Below are 14,181 nucleotides of genomic sequence, written 5' to 3'. Positions count from 1 at the left end.
TAAGCCATTTTCAACGAGGGGTTATGCTGGGGCCAGTTGAGGGGCAATCACATTATACTGTAAATGTTCTATTACAAGTCTACAATATTTAATGCCATTATTAAACAAAATTCCAATAGAAATGTGGGGGTTTGGCCACAAAATATACTGTATGTTTGCCATGTTATTCTTTAGAATGACAAATGCTGTAAAATGATACATTTTATAAAATGCCTGACCCCCTGAATAGAGGGTTTCGGGCCGCTTCCAAACGAACCTTGGTGCGTTTAGCCTAGTAGCCTGCAGCCAGCATTGTTTTGGATGTTCGACAAGTTCAGTGGCAAAATATACATCATAAAAGCGATCAGGTTGTGACCTTATCCTTATGCCTTTTGTTTTGTATCTTTAGGTTCGGTGTTACAAATTCCAGTGTGAACGCTAAACAAACCAGAACTAAATGTATAATTTTCTTTTTTAGTCCAGACCAAGAGAACCAAGAGAACTGAACTACAAGTGTAAAAGCACTACTTACAAAACCAAAAAAAACTATCATTTTTTACTGCCTCACAAAAACGTATTAATAATAAAAAGGTGTTTTTTGGTGTTGGTACACACAGCACTCTGGAATTCTTGATTGAGATAATTCTGTGTTAATGTCTGGCTCCTTGTACACTTGTTGATACAAAGCCACTAAGAGCTGCCCCTGCAAATGCATTCTCTCCTCTCGCTGTATAATGCTGGTATTTTCCGCTGGGAATCCCAGAGGTCTTCCATCACACTGGCATTCATTCTGTCTCAACCCACAGCTCACAGTGTCATTGTCTCACAAGAATTTAAAGACACAACTTGTTTCTGAGCATATGGAGGCAGTAAAAAACCTGACCATAAAGTGGCATGTACCTAACAAGAAAAACAAGACACAAATGCAAAATGTCAGCTAACTAATTGTTGCAATTTAATTGCATGACAATGAACAAATTGAATTGAACATACATCACATCTAGCTACAACTCTCTCCTTGTGCTTACATTCTCCCTTCCCTCTCAGGACACAAGGGTGCCCCCTAAAACTGTTTTATTTGATCAATAACAGCTGCCTGAGTCTTACTTGTAGCTTTTAGTGTATTCAAATATATAAATAAACAAATACATAAAAAAAACGACCTTGCTTTGCGTGGCCCCCTGGTGGCTCAGTGGCCCTAAGCGGCCACTTTTAACGCTTCTTGCTGGAAAAGGCCCTGCCTATTATTGAATACTTTTATGGTGCTTTTTTGTCCTTTTTAGAGCTTCATAGGTGCTGGTCACTGTCTGCTTTCACTGAATGGAAAATAGTACTGAACATTTTACTAAACATTTCCTTTTGTGTTTCACAAAAAAAGACACTCATTCAGGTCTGTCATGACATGATAAAGAGTAAATATTAACAGCATTTTCATTTGTGGGTGAACAATTGCACCAAATAGCTCCATCGGGTCTAGACACAACACACACACAGTTCTCTGGCATTTAACAGCAGTTCAGTTCTAAGTGGAATTCTCTTTATAAAGGCTCTTTCTTTTCTCCAGTGCGTGAAATGGAGAAATTCTCTCTCAGGCTGTTTTACTGAGCCTCTGGCTTAACTGATCCTGACAGAGCTACAGGAGTGATATATCAGCCAGGCCGATTAATCAGCCAATATCTGGCCATTTTTTTTAGATTACTGGCTGATAATTGTGCCTTTTTATCCGATAAACAGATTTGCCTCAATCCAGGTGGCGGAGGACGAATCCCAGCCTCCACGTCTGAGGTAGTTTCTCCTTGTGTCACTTCCAAATATATACTCACAGCCTTGTTAACAAATAATAAACCCTTTTTTATAAAACTTTTTTTGTAAAATTGATGTTAATTAAATGTAAACAATTTGGTGTACATCTCTGTCAGAGTGATAGCGAGACAAACAGACCCAAGGATCAAGTTGCGGATGTTGAGGATCCCGGCACCATCTGCAGCGGCGGGAACAGATCTTTTAGAATCAATCCGTGAAGAGTGTGTTCTTAGAATGAGTGTGTGCATCGTGGAAGTCAGGAATACAGTTGTGGAATCTTCTGTTGAAGCTTAGTGAAGTGCAGAACGAGCAGGATAGGGTGATCTAGCTCCTGACACGTGAGCAAAGATGAGGTATCCTCTGTAGAAACTCAGCTGACACACAGTAAACTGGATGGCAACCACACACCCGGCATGCAGGCAACAATAGATACTCTAGACAGGACCAACTAGGCAGAGAGAGTGAGGTTAGTAACTTAACACCAAAAAACAATCTAGCCAAGATACTGAGAACATGAAGGGCTTAAAAAGGGAGTGAATTAAAGGGGAACCAGGTGTTGCTCGGCATGCTATTTGGTGGCATGGTCAGTGTTCCCCTGGGAACAACAATGTTCCCAAGGAAACACTGATCATACATGCCAGCCATGTCTGCGAGACATGAGGGAGGGAAAATAACAAACTCACTGGAGCCGAGACAATATACAGTAGTGTGTTCCCACAGACCGGGAATCCATGAATGCGGAAGACGTGGTTAATGACTACTACCGTTGTCTACCTCGCTGAAGGTAATTTGGGGAGGTGAATGAAATGAGCAGCCTTCGAGAACCTGTCCACTAGTCAAAACGACTGTGTTGCCATGGGAGGGTGGAGACCAGTTTTGAAATATGTGCGACCAGGGTCTCGAATGGACAGACAGCAGTTGGAGGAGCCCGGGCGGGGATTCACAGGATGTCCACGCACAAATGGGGAAAGCGGCTATGAATCAACATACGTCCTGCACTACTGTTGGCCACCAGAAACGCTATCTAATGAGCTTCTGAGTGCAAGTCACCCCTGGATGACAAGCGACATTTGTCTTTTTACCGGACAGGAAGCAGAGAGATGACCAGACGTGACGCGTTGGGACGTGATTCTGGTGACCTGGCAGAAGCAGCAGACCGGTTAATAGGATCAGCCGCCTTGGTAGGTGGAGAATGGTGGCGACGGTGGCGACAGCGTAGGGTAAGGCGTTGATCAACACGGATAGCCAGATCCACCAAATCATCGAAGCGCAGAGGCAGATGCAAAGAGTAAATCTCGTCCAGGATGTCATTGGAAAGCCCATGCAGAAACCAATCCCGCATGGCATGGTTATTCCACTCACAATGAGAAGCCAGGGTTTGAAACTCAATCGCATAATCGGAGACTCGCCAGTCTCCTTGAGACAGTCCAGATGAGTCCTCGCACCTCCCGACCTTGAGCAGAGGAATCAAAAAATCGCTGGAGCTTCATGGAAAAAGCATGATAGGAAGTGCAGCAGGTATGTCTGTTGTCTCACATGGCAGTGCCCCATCTACCAGCCCTTCCGGTGAGGATTTTGATCACACAAGCCACCTTCTTCGTATCTGACGTGAAAGTAGAGTGCTGTAACATGAAGAACAGGGAACATTGTGAAAGGAATGCACAACAGGATCCAGCCTCACCTGAATACGGGGCTGGAGAAGGAATATGGACTTCTGAGCAGCCAAAAATCTGGGGAACCGCCAGAGCTGCTGAAGATGCTTTCTGAGAGGGGCCAGCATTGGTAGACAGGCGGAGCAGCTGCAAGACGTCCCAGCAAAACTCCCTGCTGAGAGAGGGCGTCATGAAAGTGGATTCCTTCATGGCTAGATTGTTCTGTTAGAGCAATACATTTACATTTACATTTATTCATTTGGCAGACGCTTTTATCCAAAGCGACTTACAAAAGAGGGTAAGTGAGTGAGACAAACAGAACCAAGAGCAGAGGAACGCAATGGGCATTGCCACGCAATAGGCAATCCATGAAGAGTGTCCGACATGCGGACGAGGTATTCTCCATGGAAACCCAGCTGACATGCAGCAAACTGGAAGGCAACCACGCAATAGACACGCTGGCAACCAAAAGATACACAAGACAGGACCAACTGGGCAGAGAGAATGAGGTTAATTACTTAAAACCAAACACCAATCTAACCAAGATTCTGAGAACACGAAGGGCTTAAAAAGGGAGTGAATTAGAGGGGAACCAGATGTTGCTCGGCATGCTAATTAGTGGCATGATCAGTGTTCGAAACACTGATCATGCATGCCGGCTGTGCCTGCAAGAAAATAACAAAAAATACAGAGCTGTGACACATCTCATTTGTCATATTTGGCAATGTAAAACTTTTGTGGTCGACCGCTAATTATTAGATTATTAGACTGAGTTTCAGATACAAGATTATTGTTTCCCCCTTTTTCTCCCAATTTGGAATGCCCAGTTCCCAATGTGCTTTAACTCCTCATTGTCGCGTAATGATTTGCCTCAATCTGGGTGGTGGAGGACGAATCCCAGCCTCCACGTCTGAGACCGTCAACCCGCGCATCTTGTCATGAGGATTGATGAGCGCGTTGCCATGGAGACATGCCGTGTGTGGAGGCTTCATGCCATCTATGCGCCCCACCGAGAACGAACCACATTATAGTGACCACGAGGAGGTTAACCCATGTGACTCTACCCTCCCTAGCAGTCACTCAGCACTCCCTGGGATTCAAACTAGTGAACTAGTGAACCCCAGGGGTTGTAGCCAGCTTCTTTTACCACTGAGCTACCCAGCTCCCCCACACACAAGAAAATGTCACCTTAAACCCAACCCAAACCCTACTAGTCTTTCTGCCAACATACAGTATCTACAGATACTACAGAATTTGTCAAAGTTAATAACATGCAATTTATATCTGTACTATTCATACTCATCACGTCTTCTGTCACACACATCTTCCTCATTAACCCAGGACCAGAAGTTAAAGCACTTGATTAGACCGACTGATCTCTAAGATCTTTCTGGAGAACTCAAACCATCTGAAAAGGAAACACTTCAATCAACAAACTACCTGCAGGGACAGAAGCAAATGAATGCATCGTCATTATTATTTAAAGTCACTTTTCTGAACTCTCTGCCGTCGCATGCGTAGCTTGTTATTTGCACTGTCTGTGTTCCATCTTGTTTCTGCAGGATTTTTTTAATTGACAAGCTTGAAAAATTCACAGCTGGAAGACAGCAAGATTTTCAGAGAACTGAAAGCATGTCTAATTCACCCACAACAAACACAGAAGATCCACAAATCCAGACAGTCAGCAACTGTTGCATGCCTGAGGGTCTTTGCACACAGGATGTGGCATGGCACTTATGACTCTGAACAATTCATGCGTATCATACTAACAGAAAGATCAACGTTCTCCTGGAAAAGATTCAACATTCAGTCTTCAGCATATTTGCAAGACGAGTGCTTGAGAATTTGATGATAAAGAGTGAGAATGTCTGGACTTGAAACTTAAACTAGGTTCATACAGACACTAGATTCAGTGCAGATGGTGGTGAAGCATGAACAGAAGACTTGTCACTGTGTTCTTGAAAAAGACTCTAAAGCCCACAGCTGCTGTGCCATAATGAATAAAAAGTGGCAGCTAATTTACAAGAAACAAAGAATTGATGATGGAAATCATCATCCTCTAATGCCCCCAACTGCTCTAAAGCAGGACTGCACTATACACACTGCGCAATCTCTGCCTCCAACTACATTTTAGAACTACAGTAGAACACATAATCACATGACCACACTATGGTGCATTTGTAGTTGAGTGAGTGGGTTACCTTGAATATTTTATTGTTTTGCATGTCATGGAAATGAAAGGTCATACTGCGTACAGTTTACATACTGCATACCTAACAATAGGAGTATGATAGCTCATATCTAGTTGACTGTTTCAAAATTATGTTTAATCAGTCTTGCTTAAATAAAATCTCATTTTAAAACTGTATTTTTCTGACTGATGCAGTTAATGTGCATGCATGTTCTACAGTTAACATACTCAAAATCAAAAAGGCGATTGGCCCTTTTAACTGAAAGGTAGGACGTCCATTCCTATAGATGCCATATTGAGCATTGTGATTTCTAATAATAATTTTTCCACAAGTGTTCTGTCTTGTGCTGTCTCTGTTTGGATCCACCCAAAGAATACATTAGGAAAAAATATACAATAATAAAGAAACTTGCTTTGTATGAATATGCAGAGCTGAGATATTCTTCTAAAAATCTTTGTTTGTGTTCAGCAGAAGAAAGTAAGTCAGACACATCTGTGAAGGCACGAGGGTGAGTAAATGATGAGAGAATGTTCATTTTTGGGTCAACTATCCCTTTAACTTTCCTGTATATCTAGTCACATATTTCCTACCTGACACTTTCCCGCCACACACACAGATGTGTAATTTGGCCCACATGGAGTTCCGTCGATGACTTGATCTGCCTGACGAACAATGAATCTGAATCTGATGGCATGGCAGTTGAGCTCACAGCGCAGTTCCCGAGGAACTGTGCAAAAATACACAGATCATGTGACTGATCAAACATGTTAATGACAAGACAAACTCTCTGTTATAATGATTCATAAAGCCCTATGATATTTTAGTCTCTAAATATGGCTCTCGTCCATCCTGTAATGTAAATATATTGGATTCTATAGGTATGTCTGATAACTTAGTAAAGTAATAGCACACTTCTTCTATACAAACCATATGATTTGAGGTGTCATTTATGTCTGTGCAGGATAAATTAAACACAGGTAAAGTCTGGGGTGAGCAATAGAAATAGTGGTGCTTGAATGAGCAAACATAATAAACATCAAATCAGAGACATTATTATTAAAGAACACAAGAGGACGCCAAAGATACAAGATAAAAGTGAAAATGGAAAGAGCTGGTTTTAAAAATAATCTGTAGATCATTTACATCTTCCTGCTTTGTGTTGAAAACAAAGCTTTGCCATCACATCATTCATACTGGACAGATTAGCTCATCTAGAGCCAGAGGGAAGAAGAATATTCCAAACTATAATTGTGATCGAATGGTATATCAAATATTGGCACAACATCACAGTTAATAAATCACACCGTTCTGAACTTGAGAGGAAAACAATATTCCACATGATCTGGCATGTAAAAAAATCCATAGTAGCATAAACTAACCAGTAACTCATTCAAATGTTATTGTAATTTAAGTAAAATTCAACATGATTATTAGAGTGAATAAAAAAAACAAATGTGTCTCATTCAGTATGTTTTGTCCTCAGGGTCACACCTGAAACATTTCTGACAACAGCAGGTATACCACAACATTTCCTTTAGTCTATATAACATTCATAATCATTTCACAATCAAATGAAGACTTTGCAAGTTTGAATTCACTCTGGAATCTTACCGTCATTAAAAGGTTCCCATTTGTAGAGTCGGCCCATGAATGGCTGCGTGTTAAAAGTGGATCACTGCAGATCTCTGATTGGTCTGCTCAATGACAGACATGCCTGTAAATTAACACACACACACACACACACACACACACACACACACACACACACACACACACACACACACACACACACACGTTGTGTTTCCATGTTTTATGGGGACTTTCCATAGATATAATGGTTTTTATACTGTACAAACTTTATATTCTATCCCCTAAACCTAACCCTACCCCTAAACCTAACCCTCACAGAAAACTTTCTGCATTTTTACATTTTCAAAAAACAATTTAGTATGATTTATAAGCTGTTTTCCTCATGGGGACCGACAAAATGTCCCCACAAGGTCAAAAATGTTGGGTTTTACTATCCTTATGGGGACATTTGGTCCCCACAAAGTGATAAATACACGCTCTCACACACACACACACACACACACACACACACACACACACACACACACACACACACACACACACACACACACACACACACACACACACAAACTTTTAGAGATGTTTCATTAAAATTACATCACAGAAATCTATTTCCTAATCAGTATCTTTGTCTTGTTTTCCAGTAAAAATAGAAAATCCTTACTTAGAATAAAATCTTAGTTTATTCTAAACTTAAAATGACAAAAAACGAATTGCCAATGGGGGGGACAAAAATAAACTTTTTTATTAAGTTTGCAATTTTGGCAATTTTTGTTTTTCTAAACCTCACTTAAATTGAATTCATCTAAAAACAAGACTAAGTTCACCCAAAAATAAAAATTACCTTATAATTTACTCATCATCGTGTTATCCCAGATGTGTTTGACTTTCTTTCAGAACACAAATCAAGATTTTAGATGAATATTTCAGCTGTGTAGGTCCATATAATGCAAGTGAATGGTGATCAAAAATGTTAAGCTTCAAAAAGCCATTAAGGCCGCATAAAAGTAATCCATAAGACTCCAGTGGTTTAATCCATCTTCTGAAGAGAAATGATAGTTGTGGGTCAGAACCTGATCAATATTAAAGTACTTCTTACTATTAATTTGCCTCCCTATATGCACAAAGAATGTGAATCGTCAAAAACACAACAAGAAGAATGTGAAAGTGGAGAATTAATTGCAAAAGCGGACTTAAATTTAGATTTTTGTCTCACCCACACCTATTATATCACTTCTGAAGACATGGATTAAACCACTAGAGTCGTATGGATTACTTTTATGCTGCATTCATTCACTTGCATTAAATGGACCAACAGATCTGAGCTGTTCTTCTGAAAATCTTCATTTGTGTTCGGCAGAAGAAAGAAAGTCATACACATCTGGGATGGCATGAGTGTGAGTAAATGATGACAGAATTTTTACTTTTGTGTGAACTAACCCTTTAATATCGTAAGTAATTTGAGTAAATACACCTTGTTTTAAGGATGTTTAGATATTTTTTTTTTTACAGGAAAACTTGACAAAAATAGGTATCACTTTATTTTACAGTGTAGGTGTTATATGATATTACATGTTACTATAATTAATTACCATTGAAATATGTAAGTACAAGTAGTGCTACAAAACAATTACATAGCAATTACATGTAATTTATTAGTATTACTCAGTAACTACCAATGTAAATTACTAAAATAAATTGTGACCCAAAAAGGAAAAGAGAAAAAAAATCTGTGAAAAAGCAAAATTATAGAATCTTCTAGAGTTCGTTTCACTGTCCACATTAAGATACAAACAGCATGCTAGCAAAATGAACAGTAAAGTTACTCAAATTTTACCACGGTCTTGCAGATTTTGTGCTGGTTTGGTGCGTCGGGGCAGGAGCTGTGTGGTAGTGGGTTGTATGGTCTGGTTGGCACTGTTGCTGGTATGCCTGCTGTGTTCTGCTGCAGTTGGGTGTGGCGGGTGGAACCAGACTGCCCAGACACCTTGCAGGTGCCCAGACAGGGCGCTGGTGGACAGTTTGGTGGGTGTTTTTGTGGTGTGTCCTGTAGCTCTGGTGCAGGTTATTTGATGCAGATCGTCTCTTTCTGTGGGACGTTTGGCCAGAATCTTTCTGTAAAGGTTTGTATGGAATCCTGCCATAGCCGTACATTCCTGGATCGATATGGGTACTCTTTGTTCTCCTTTGACAGATCATGAATACAGAATAACTTTCAGAATATTCTGAAACTGAAATCAATTCTTCAACTGACAATCTTGTTGCTTCAGTGGATGTGATATAATGTTTGTATATTAAAAGGCTGAGGAATTTAAAGATTAATAGGGGTTACTTGTTTTTTTTTAATGGTCTGACGCAGGTTGCAAGAATTCTGCCATATGTGAATGCTCAAACTATTTATCCCTTAGTTTAAAGTGAACTGATTTGAGACTATCTGAATACAGTTCCCTTTAAGTCCACAGTGAAGTTCATGTATGATGTGCACTGCGAATGCAAAAAATTATAGTTTCACTTTTTTTTGGCATAACTCCAAATAATTTTTTTTGTTGCATATTTTACAAGATTTACAAGATACCATTCTGCACAAAGCTCATAATGTCACACAACAACACAGATACTATAGAATTAATATATATATATATATATATATATATATATATATATATATATATATATATATATGTGTGTGTGTGTGTGTGTGTGTGTGTGTGTGTATATATGAACACATTTTAAATCATTATATACATTCTTCTCAAGAGGACTTAAGTGTGAGCAAAAAACCCCTCAAAACAACTGAGGATGATGAAGATGATGTCAAACCTCTGACCATATCTGCTCACACTCAGCTGTCTGTGTTCTGTTTGTGTAGACGAGTCTGAGCCCATGTTCTCCACTGCTGCATGTCTGTGTGGTGATACTGATATGTCACGGCCCTGCTCATGGGCCCCCACCTGTTTCAGAGGAGCTACTGGATACTGAGGACTGTAGCGTGGCAGACAGGCTCTCGTCTGTTTCTGAATCCCTCCACCACAGGAGCGTGAGCACTCCCCCCACGGCCCCCAAGAGCCCCATGAACCTGACGGGGCAATGTCAGAGCCTCTCTGTTGGGTGTCCACTCCAGACTGGATCTGTAGCTATATGAACATGATTATGGCACATAAAGAGGGAAAAAACATGAGATGAGTTTGATAATAAAGGCAGAAAATCACTAAGAAACAGGAGACACCCAACAACAACAACATCATCATCTGATATGTGGTTGTTCAACTAAAGGACGACTGGGTGAGTTTTCATGAATCTGTTAGAAAATAGGAATTATTTCCGTATGGTGACGCTATAGGTACAGAAATTACACACTTTAGCTTTAAAGTCATGACATGAGGAATCAAATTTTCCTTGATCTTTTCACATGTAAGAATTAATTGTACTATAAAAACATACCGTAAGTTTCAGAACTCAAAATTTCCTCCTCTCTGCAAAATGAGCATTTGTTGAAATCAAGCTGCCAAAATGTCTCGTTCTCTACTTCTTCATTGTGATGTCACAGTGTGGTAGATATTTACATCTGACCGTCTCCACAACAACACTTCAGTGCCTACTTTACCTTATCACCTCTGTAGCCCCGCCCATCAGCAGTGAGCGGTGAGATGACAATGAGAGAGCAGAGAGCCAATCAGAAAAGTGGGCGTTTACGGTCAAGCCTCAAAGGAAAATCAACACCAAAAACCGAGTGTTTCTGACAGAGGGTCAGAATGATGGTTGAAAGTCTTCATGTTTTACAGACATATGACTGTTTTTTTCTCTTAAAAAACTTTACTTATATTATAAGTGAACCTTAAGGAACATAATCATAAAATCATAAAAAAGGCAAAACATGATCCTTTTAAGATGTTAAGGCATTAACAAGCTATGAGACCACCAATCAACAGCTGACAGCTATACAGAAGGCAGAGGGCATGACCTCCCCCGGCCAGACTCTGATTGGCCTCTGGGAGTCCATGTGTTCACTGATAGGGGGCCAAACACACTAAACTGAAGGAAATACTCTTTCATTCAGTGTAGTTAAAATAATTTAATCAGGGTGAAATGTCCAGTGCGTGTCTCCTGCAGTGGTCTCCACAGCTGCCGGGCACACTACAGCGTCTATGTATGTCAGTTGTCTCATTACGCTGACCTTACTTTCACTGTTATTTTCAAAGGCTTATCCAGGAACAGATAACACTTTAAATTATTAAACAAACTGACCTCAGATCAGGAGCCACTCAGCTGTCCAATAAACCCCTTAAAGGGATAGTTCTCCCAATAATGAAAATGTATGTTACAGTACAAACCTATATGATTTTCTTTTGTCTGTAGAACACAAAATTGATGTTGAGCAAAATAACAACCTCAGTCATCATTAAGGCTGTTTCTCACTGTATTCTTACATTCTCATAGACTGGTTCGAAGTCATCATCCATTGCCGAAATTCGATTGCAATCATCAAGAACGCAAGTACAGAAAATGCATAAAATTACCTGGATGTGTTCTCAATCAGGCCAAATATCGAAGAGGAATTGAATGGAGATTTGTGGGCAAGAATGAACATTTACGGTGGCAGACCATGGACATCTATAAGTGTGTTTTCCCTAGAGTTTCCAGCAGTAAGCTCACATCAGTCTTACGGCTCGTAAGAGCAGTTACACTCTGTCAACATTTATTGTTTTGTTGAACATCATTTTAATGAACTAAAAAACACCAACATAATCGCACAGGAAGACGGCATGTTGTTTCTAAAAGTTTCTGTACGTTATGACACTATGCTCACTGACGTGCGGCATTTCCCATTAGAGATTTCTGCATCGGTTTCAGCATGTTTACCTTTCCATGTGGCTTTACTGGCAGTGTGTTGTGTCAGCTCTGTGAGAGACCCCAGTTTGTATCCACGTAGAAAACTGTAGTAATCGCGTTCGCTTAATCAGTGGCGAACGTGATTCAGAGGTTGCACTTTTCTCCCAAAATTTCACATTCACATTTTAGGTTTGGGGTAGAGTCCATAAAATGTGCATTCCTTTTCATTGTATTACATCCTGTACAGCTGAAAGGAACTCGGTTCACAACTAACCTTTTGCTACATCTCCTGGAGATAAATGGAGTTTACACGTCCCTATCATAGACTCTTTATAGAAAATTTCAGTCAACACATACAGATTTTTGCTAAAGTAAAGTCAACCTACTCTTTCTGATTTCACTGTGAGATCATGTAAACACATGGAGAAAACAAGTGTTGACAGACTTTATACTTTTAACGTCACTAGTCCTGCAAAACATCACTGTTGTGATGATAATAATGCTGTCACTGTTGTGATAATGCCTGTAGTTCTCTCACTGGCTTTAAATGAGCTGTAATGGATAATTGTCCAACAGGAAGATAGAAGCACATCTCAGAGCCCGCAAATGCGTTCTATGTCCTCCTGTCCTTCCGAGTTTATTCTTCCAAGGTAGCTTAGCAAGACTGGTCTAAATAAGAACCCAAGTGTGTTCGTTCTTTGCATTGAGAAACAGCCTAAGTTTCATTGTATGGAAAAAAGAAATGCAATGCGATGCAATTAATCTGAATGCTGACTCAGACTAGTGGGTCATATCGGACTGAACGTATTTACGAGTTAAGTTTCTTCAGAAACTTGGAGAGCTGAGAAACAAATTAATATTTAAGTCCTTTTTTACTATAAATTCTCCTCCCTGCCTAGTAGGTGACGATATGCACGAATAGTGCTAATCACCAAAACACAACAAGAAGAATTTGAAAGTGGAGATTGATAGTAAAAAAAACGAAAATATTGATCTGTTTCTCACCCACACCTATCATATCGCTTCTGAAGACATGGATTTAACCACTGGAGTCGTATGGATTACTTTTATGCTGCCTTTATGTGCTTTTGGGGCTTCAAAGTTCTGATCATCATTCACTTGCATTGTATCGACCTACAGAGCTGAAATACTCTCCTAATGACTTTCATTGTTCTGCAGAACACACAAACAATTTTTTTTGTTTCTGTTCTGTAGGTCCTTTCAATGTAGGTGAATGGTGGCCAGACATCTGAAGCTTCAAAAAGCAAATTAAGGGTGCATAAATGTAATCCATATGACTCCAGTGGTTTAATCAATGTCTTCTGAAGCAATCCAATTGATTTTGGGTGAGAATTTACCAAAATATATAACTCCTTTTGTACCGTACGTCTTGGCAGAAGTCTACTTGCCGATCATGGTTTCAAGCTCAATTACACTTCTTATAGCGGCAGCTAGAGTACTGCACATTCGTCAAGCATTAGGAAGTGTAATTAAGCTTGAAATCATGATCATGCCTGAAGACTGCAATGGCAAGGTGTACAGTGACAAAGGAGTTATATTTTGGACTGTTCTCACAGGGGCGAAAATTTCATCAAAATGTTGGGGGGGACAGTAAACATAACAATTCTCAAGAGCAATTTTTGAAGGGGACACCAAGGTTTTTTTTTGTTGTTGCCCCGTTTGCATTTGTATTATTTTAATTCTTAAACAATTATTTTAAGAATATATCATTATATTATTTACAATACACATATTTTAATGATATTTTAGGGGGGGACAACCCTCCGATGGGGGGGGTCCTGACCCCACCGCTCCCAACTATATGGAGACAGTATCCATCGTCAGTAATATATATGTGGTGTTATTACATACTTTGCTAAATAGTCTCTAACATGCTTCTCTTTTGCCCTCAAAGCAAAAAAAAAAAAAAAAAACAGGAGAACAACACTCTTTAATTGTCATTTAATCTGCTTAAATGTTTTAATTTTTTGATTATCAGGTGTCATCTGATGTTTGCCTGCAGATTTGGATCCCAAGGTATTAGGATACCTGAGAACTGATTCCTGCGTAACAGCAACATTATCAACAGTGCAGCTATTTTAATTAAACACGATCCACTTTAAACACTTGGCAGA

Source organism: Xyrauchen texanus, chromosome 29 (assembly GCF_025860055.1).
Source record: "Xyrauchen texanus isolate HMW12.3.18 chromosome 29, RBS_HiC_50CHRs, whole genome shotgun sequence".
Classification (NCBI taxonomy): domain Eukaryota; kingdom Metazoa; phylum Chordata; class Actinopteri; order Cypriniformes; family Catostomidae; genus Xyrauchen; species Xyrauchen texanus.
The sequence above is the reverse complement of the archived record's forward strand: the minus strand, read 5'-3'. Positions refer to the sequence as shown.